This window comes from Struthio camelus, chromosome 5 (assembly GCF_040807025.1).
Source record: "Struthio camelus isolate bStrCam1 chromosome 5, bStrCam1.hap1, whole genome shotgun sequence".
NCBI lineage: Eukaryota > Metazoa > Chordata > Aves > Struthioniformes > Struthionidae > Struthio > Struthio camelus.
This window is the reverse complement of record NC_090946.1, coordinates 24,940,687-24,946,919: the sequence shown is the minus strand read 5'-3', so window position 1 is coordinate 24,946,919 and position 6,233 is coordinate 24,940,687.

Here is a 6,233-nt window from a genome sequence, read left to right as displayed (position 1 = left end):
CAGCTCTAATAGTATCTGGTAGGGGACTCACTACTCCATCCATTCTGGTCATGACTAGCTGAGTGGATACAGGACGCGCTATAAAAATTGACCTCGTTGCTTAGTCAGGTCTTTACTGATTGAAACTCAGGGTACTTCAAAAGCAAAATACAGTCCACAGAGCAATAAAAATGAGACCAAAGCATGTGCATATTTCAAATGCGTATCTGCTATTTTGCTAAGTAGCGTGCCTTCAGAATCAAAAAATGTTTGTATTCTGCACAATTTTATTTTTATGAGCAAATTACAGCTGCCACATGATGACTGTGTCTGAAAACACTGATGAGGATTTACTATGTGCTGCTAGGTCAATATTTCACAAGTCATTGGCATATGATAATCTAACTTTCAGAAAATACTATGATCATCTCTGAGGCCAACATGAAGTAGTGGAGCTCCACTCTAAATTCTGCAGATGTGAAGATAAAACTAACACAAGTCCCTTTCTTCTTCAACAAAATAAAATTAAGCAAACCGTAAATCTCTTCTTCAATCTATTAAATGCATGAAAAGCCCCCTGAGGTGTTCACCTACATCTGAAAGTTACTCTGGTTCTGGCAAAGTGTGAAGTTAAGGACAGTAACTGCTCATAAGCAACTCTATGTGTGCTACTCTTGCATTTTTTTAAGCAAGATCTTACTACTTTGTGACTTAATTGATTTTCAAAGCAAATTCAATTAAGGTGAAACAAAGCTTTACAGTTATTCCAAAAGAGTATTGAATTATGTATTTTTTCATAAATAGTCATTCCAGGAAAGCTTTTCCTGAATTACTCTGTTGATATGCCTCTCATTGCAGTTAGGTTTCTCCCAGACATATGTTATCATTTTAGTGTCCTTAACTTCTGTTAACTTTAGTGGGATCTGAGAAACCTTTGGTCATTAAACGATTCTACTCTAATTCTACTTTGAAATCCCCAATTCTTTCCTCAGTCTTTCCTAAAGCTCCTAGATCTCAGACTAAACTTGAAAGTTTGATATACATTTAATGTATAAAAATGGTCAGAAAGTTAAACAGTGAGCTAACCTAGCAAAATAACTCTGTGGTTTTTTTACACTTAAAGATATTCAGTACTGACAATCACAAAGTTTCCATACTAGAAAACCTCATGTGAGTGGAAAAGATTTTTTACAACAACTCAGATCTTTTTACATCCAAGCAATGTGATAAAACATGACAAGCAAAAAGAGTAGGCATTAAATACTGCTATCACATCTCTAGCTGTCTGGATATTCTCTCTGGCGTGGAAACTCTTAACTAGTACCGTAGTAAAAAACCAGTCAGTTTCATGTGGAAATTAAACTTACTGCTGACATGCTGAATAATATTTTTCAAGATCGCGGCATGAATATGTACATTCACTTTAGGCTGTAAGTATTCAGTTTGTCACTTGTTATTCCACATTGTTGGTTAGCTGCACTGCATCTGATTTGCACTTGGCTGCTGTCACCTCAGCCTCTAAAGCTGCTGTTGGTGGGGACCGGTTGGTACGGCTCGCTCTCCTGCAGGGTGCCGACTGCGATCCGCCAGTGACCGCCCGTCATTGAACAGGCCAGCTCTCCTGTAAGCATCCTAGTGAAATCACTGTGGGCCAGAAGCCACAATGGGTACTTTCGCGGGTGAGGGAAAGTGACAGAGGTGGCAGTGACCTCCCATGGGTGCTGTCACTTTGCTCCAGAGCATGATGGGGGGCAGCCCAGCCGTGGGGCGACCCATCGGCAGGGTCAGCCTCAGCAGCCCTCCTGGCCTGATGCCAGCCACATGGCACAGCCTCCGCTGGGGAAATACGTGTGAGCTGCCAGCACATGTATGGCTTAAGATGGTGGAAACTGCAAAATGCACCGATGTTTGTAATTACCTCTCTTCACTCCGCACTCTCTCTCTCATCCTCTCCCTTCCCCTTCAGCAGGGAATTTAGGCTTTCAGTTTCTGGGATTTTGGCCTCCTGATGATAGATTTTGTCTTCATTGTATAGTTGTTTGATGTTGTTTATGCTCATTTACTTCAGAAGGCTGCCTTTTCTTTTCATATTATAGCTTGTGGATTAGCTAGACATCTTGTTATTCTTTTTTTCTGCAGCTAGTTAATTGATTGATTGTTCACGGTACCAGAATTGTTGCAAAGCAAAAAGAAGTCTAATAATTAAATGGTAAATGAACAAGGAAAATAGCAGATGTCTGAAACACAGAAAGCAGAATATAATGTACTGCCTTTAAATGAGTAAACAATGTGTGGGGAAAAAACAAATCAAACACGCACAGCTTTCTACCCTGCTGCTTTCAGGTACATGCGCTTTTGTCCCAAAACTCATTCAACCAGAAGATGGCTTCTGTTCTCCAGAATCAGTGATTCAGATGATGTCTGCCTCTGAAAAGAGTGCATTCGGCATGACGGGGGACTGTTTTTGACTCAAATCCACTTTCGGGATCTTGTATCAAGGCCAACCTAAACATTGCAAATTCTTTTCTCTAGTATATGTTGTTCCTAACTGTGCTCCCAGGTAAAATTCTCCCAGTTCATTACATCTTTCCTTGTTCTGAAACCTACAAAAATCTCAGCAACAGTTAAGATTGTTGCTGGCTTTCATTTTCTGCATGTGCTTTTTCAATTGCTCTGCATCCATCTGCCTCTTGTCTTAAGCTGAAAGCTTCCCAGGAGCAACAGCCTTTTTTCTTGTATTCTGAACAAGAGTGTAGTCCTATTTCATTTGCAGGAGGTTTGCTTTAGCTGTGTTAGTTACTTTGTCCTACAAAGATATCAGCTCTTTAGGCTTCACTGTAACTATGAAGATGGGTCACAGTCCAAAGCACATTCCTATGTGTTGAACTATCCCACATGTTTTAACTAACATGGTTTTAAACAACATTTTGCACCAGTCTGGCATAAGAACATACTATTCGTAGTTAATCCTCTGTGTCCTCAGAAGCACACTTTCAAACAGAAGCAATATTTCCAGTTCAGGCACAGTTTCTTCCTGTTTTAAAAATGCGCTGGAGATATCCTTTAGATGGTTAAAGGTTTCCTAAATACAGACAAATTTTTATCCTTTTTGAAACTTTTTATGGCTGTCATTGTTGCCTTAATTACACAAGAGAAAATGGTGGAGAGAGATGATCAACACTACAAGTTCCTTATGACTCAGCAATTCTGTTTAAAGACTAAGCGTAAGTCCCACTGAAATTCATGGGAATTTTCCCATAATCTGAGTGGGAGATAACCTAGGTGTAACATTTTCAGAAGTTTAAGTAAGTAATTAATGTGTGTAAGACCTTCACTTTACTATGTTTTATCTCAGTATAATTATACGTGTAGCTATTTTCAGTACTATTGTAAACATATAACTGTAAAGGTGTAATTTTCTACATGGTCAATCAAATTCTGATAAAAGAAAAGTAAACTAAGTAAGCTGCATCCTTTAATTTAATGATATAATTGTAAATCAAAAAAAGTACTCAGATATCAGAATAAGAATAGAGGCTTGAAGGGTTACAGTAACGCAACCATGCCAGATTAAATGTGTAACCCAATAGTTTTCCGTGTAGACAGATCCCTTTGTTTAGGCACTCAGGACTGAGCCAATAATGAAGATAAAGATTAATCATTACAACACCTATGTTTTAGGCACACTACCATCTATTTGTAATTTTTCACCCCAACATCCCTATACTCAATAGAGTGAGTAGTACTGAGAGGAAAAGGACTTAGCTCTAAACGCAGGGAAGAATGTGATTGTGCCAGGAATCACATCCAGCTGCTAGCATAGCACCGTGGCCTAATGTATATTTACCTGCCTTTCAGTAAGGCTAATGAGCTCAAGTACACCGCGCGGTCACTGTCAAGTAGACCTGGGTCACAGCCAGCTAGCTCGGTGTATGAGCAAGGCACATCACCAGCCATGATGCTGCCCGTGGCTGTCCCTGCAGATGCACTGCTAGGGGTGCAGGGGGTGGTGGCAGCTCCAGGCTGAGATGAAACACTAAGCAGGTGCTCCAGGGTGCTGTGGTTGGAGCTTAGTCACTTGGCAGACCTGGCTATAGTTATACGGAGTCCAAAGGATTATGCACACTGTGAAGTAAACCGAGGTGACCGTGTAAGAGCACAAGACCTACTCCGCATTGCCTTCAGATGCAGATCCACCATTCTGGGCTATAAGTGCACCCTCACAACTCAGCTTAATCCTATCGAAAGAAAACTCACTCCTTCACGAGCTGGGATAGCTGAGTTCAAATCCATGAAAACAGGCCAGGTAACAGTGGTTGCATTTTGAGCTTATTCCACAGTACTAACCTGTACTAAAAGGTGAATGCAGTCTTAATTCACTAGTTCCCAACCACAGCCCCCCTGCAAACAACATTACTGAACAAAGCATATGCTGCAATATCTTGTTAATGTGTCAAACCATGCATGACATTATATCCTGTCAGCCCTATTGATCTCAGGTTTATTTTTTAAACCACTGCCATCAAGGCAACATGGGAGGGACTTGTCTGTAAGCCAAGGTCTGGGACCATGGCCCTCATCACACTGAAAGAGAAGCAGACTTTAGCTCTTTAGACCCACCTCCTCTAAAATATTTAGGCAATTAACCTGTGTTTAGATTATTCAGCAAAATGGTTTGAGGCCCAGATTCACAAAGATATTTCAGTATCTGGTTTCTATTTCCTTTCCTCAGGAGTTAGATGACTGAATTCCTTTGTGAAAAGACCTTGGGTCATTTTAAAATGCTTTCAGTGTGTCTGATTTGATGTTGTAGCCAAGACCCTTAATTATTAGTCTTAGATTTCTATACACATCCTCCAAAAAGGTGCATTTTCACTCTCCCTGCCCCTTTTCCTAACAGTTCTTCAGCCATACAAACATGATCAGATCCTATATATGTCTACCTCCTTCATTATCTGTTGATAATAGGCAAGGAGCAATAACCCAGCAACAAAAAATATTTAATACCTCCCCACAAGACGTAGTTGCTCCTTAAAGCTAAGAAAATTAAAATTCTGAATATCACTGATGTGATTTGAATTATCCTCTTGCCGTCAGTGCATTGTCAATGGCAACATTATTAAGCTGATTTGAGACACTGAATGAACTGGGAATCTAAATGAACCATAAAGTAAGAGGTGGAAAAGAGCAGTAAGTTGTCTAAACACTTCTCTTCCACTACAGGATTGTTTCATATGCTATATTTCCTGGACCGTGATGAACATAGTTAAACTATTAATTCATTCCAGACAATTCTCAACACTCTTTATTACTTGCATTGTGTAGTCCAAGAAGTTTATATACAAGACCAGAACTATTGTACCAATAAACTAAGATTTATGGTTTGTCCAGAATGAAAACTTATGTGGCACCAAAGGGAAGTGTGAGGAGCTGTGCCAGGGAGACTGAGGGAGACTTTCTTTTTGGGGACGTAGGACCTTCCCATCCCACCAGTCTCTGCTGCACGTCCACCAGCGTTCAGAGCTGACTGAAGCTGCCGTAGGCTGCCAATAACCTTGGAATTTATATTGGTGGTTATTGTAATAATTCACTTACAGGAAATATTTAGGACTTATTATTTTCAGCAAATATATTTTGCCGACTACTGTCTCTCACCCAGGCTCCAGAATAAAATGAAACTTATCAGCCAGTTTTCTCTTGGCAGGACAGGGTCGCCCTAGATCAGCCAGCCTGTCCGTGAAATCCCTGCAGTGCAGCACAGAGAGGAAAAAGTAACGTGAGGACTGGGGAAGATGCTCACAGTGAAGGTACGTAACAATGATATGGTTTGAAATTATTGAGAAAAAAAGTTTGAAAGGACACAAGCAGGGGCTGGAGGCAGGGAGCGGGGTGCTGGCCGGCCAGATGCAGGAGATGTTGCCTCTCAGAGATCCAGCTGATCCTCAGAGCTGAAAACTAGAAAACCACACACAATGCGGATGTGAGGCAGTTCTCCCCATCCTCTTCGCATTAAACCTGTTGAGAAGAAAAAGCAGTAGAAGGAAGGTCTCGGGGGTTGAGAGGCTCCTTTCCCTGCCCACCGCCCCTCGGCCCCTTGCCGCACGCCTCGCGCTCCTTCCCGCCCGCCGCTGCTCCGGCCCGGCCCGGCCCGGCCCGGCCCTCCCTGCCTCACGGCGGCCGGGGCTGGGGGCCGGGCCGGGCTGCGCCGCTGCCCGCCCCCGCCCCGCCCCGCCCCGCCCCGGCAGCCCGCGCCG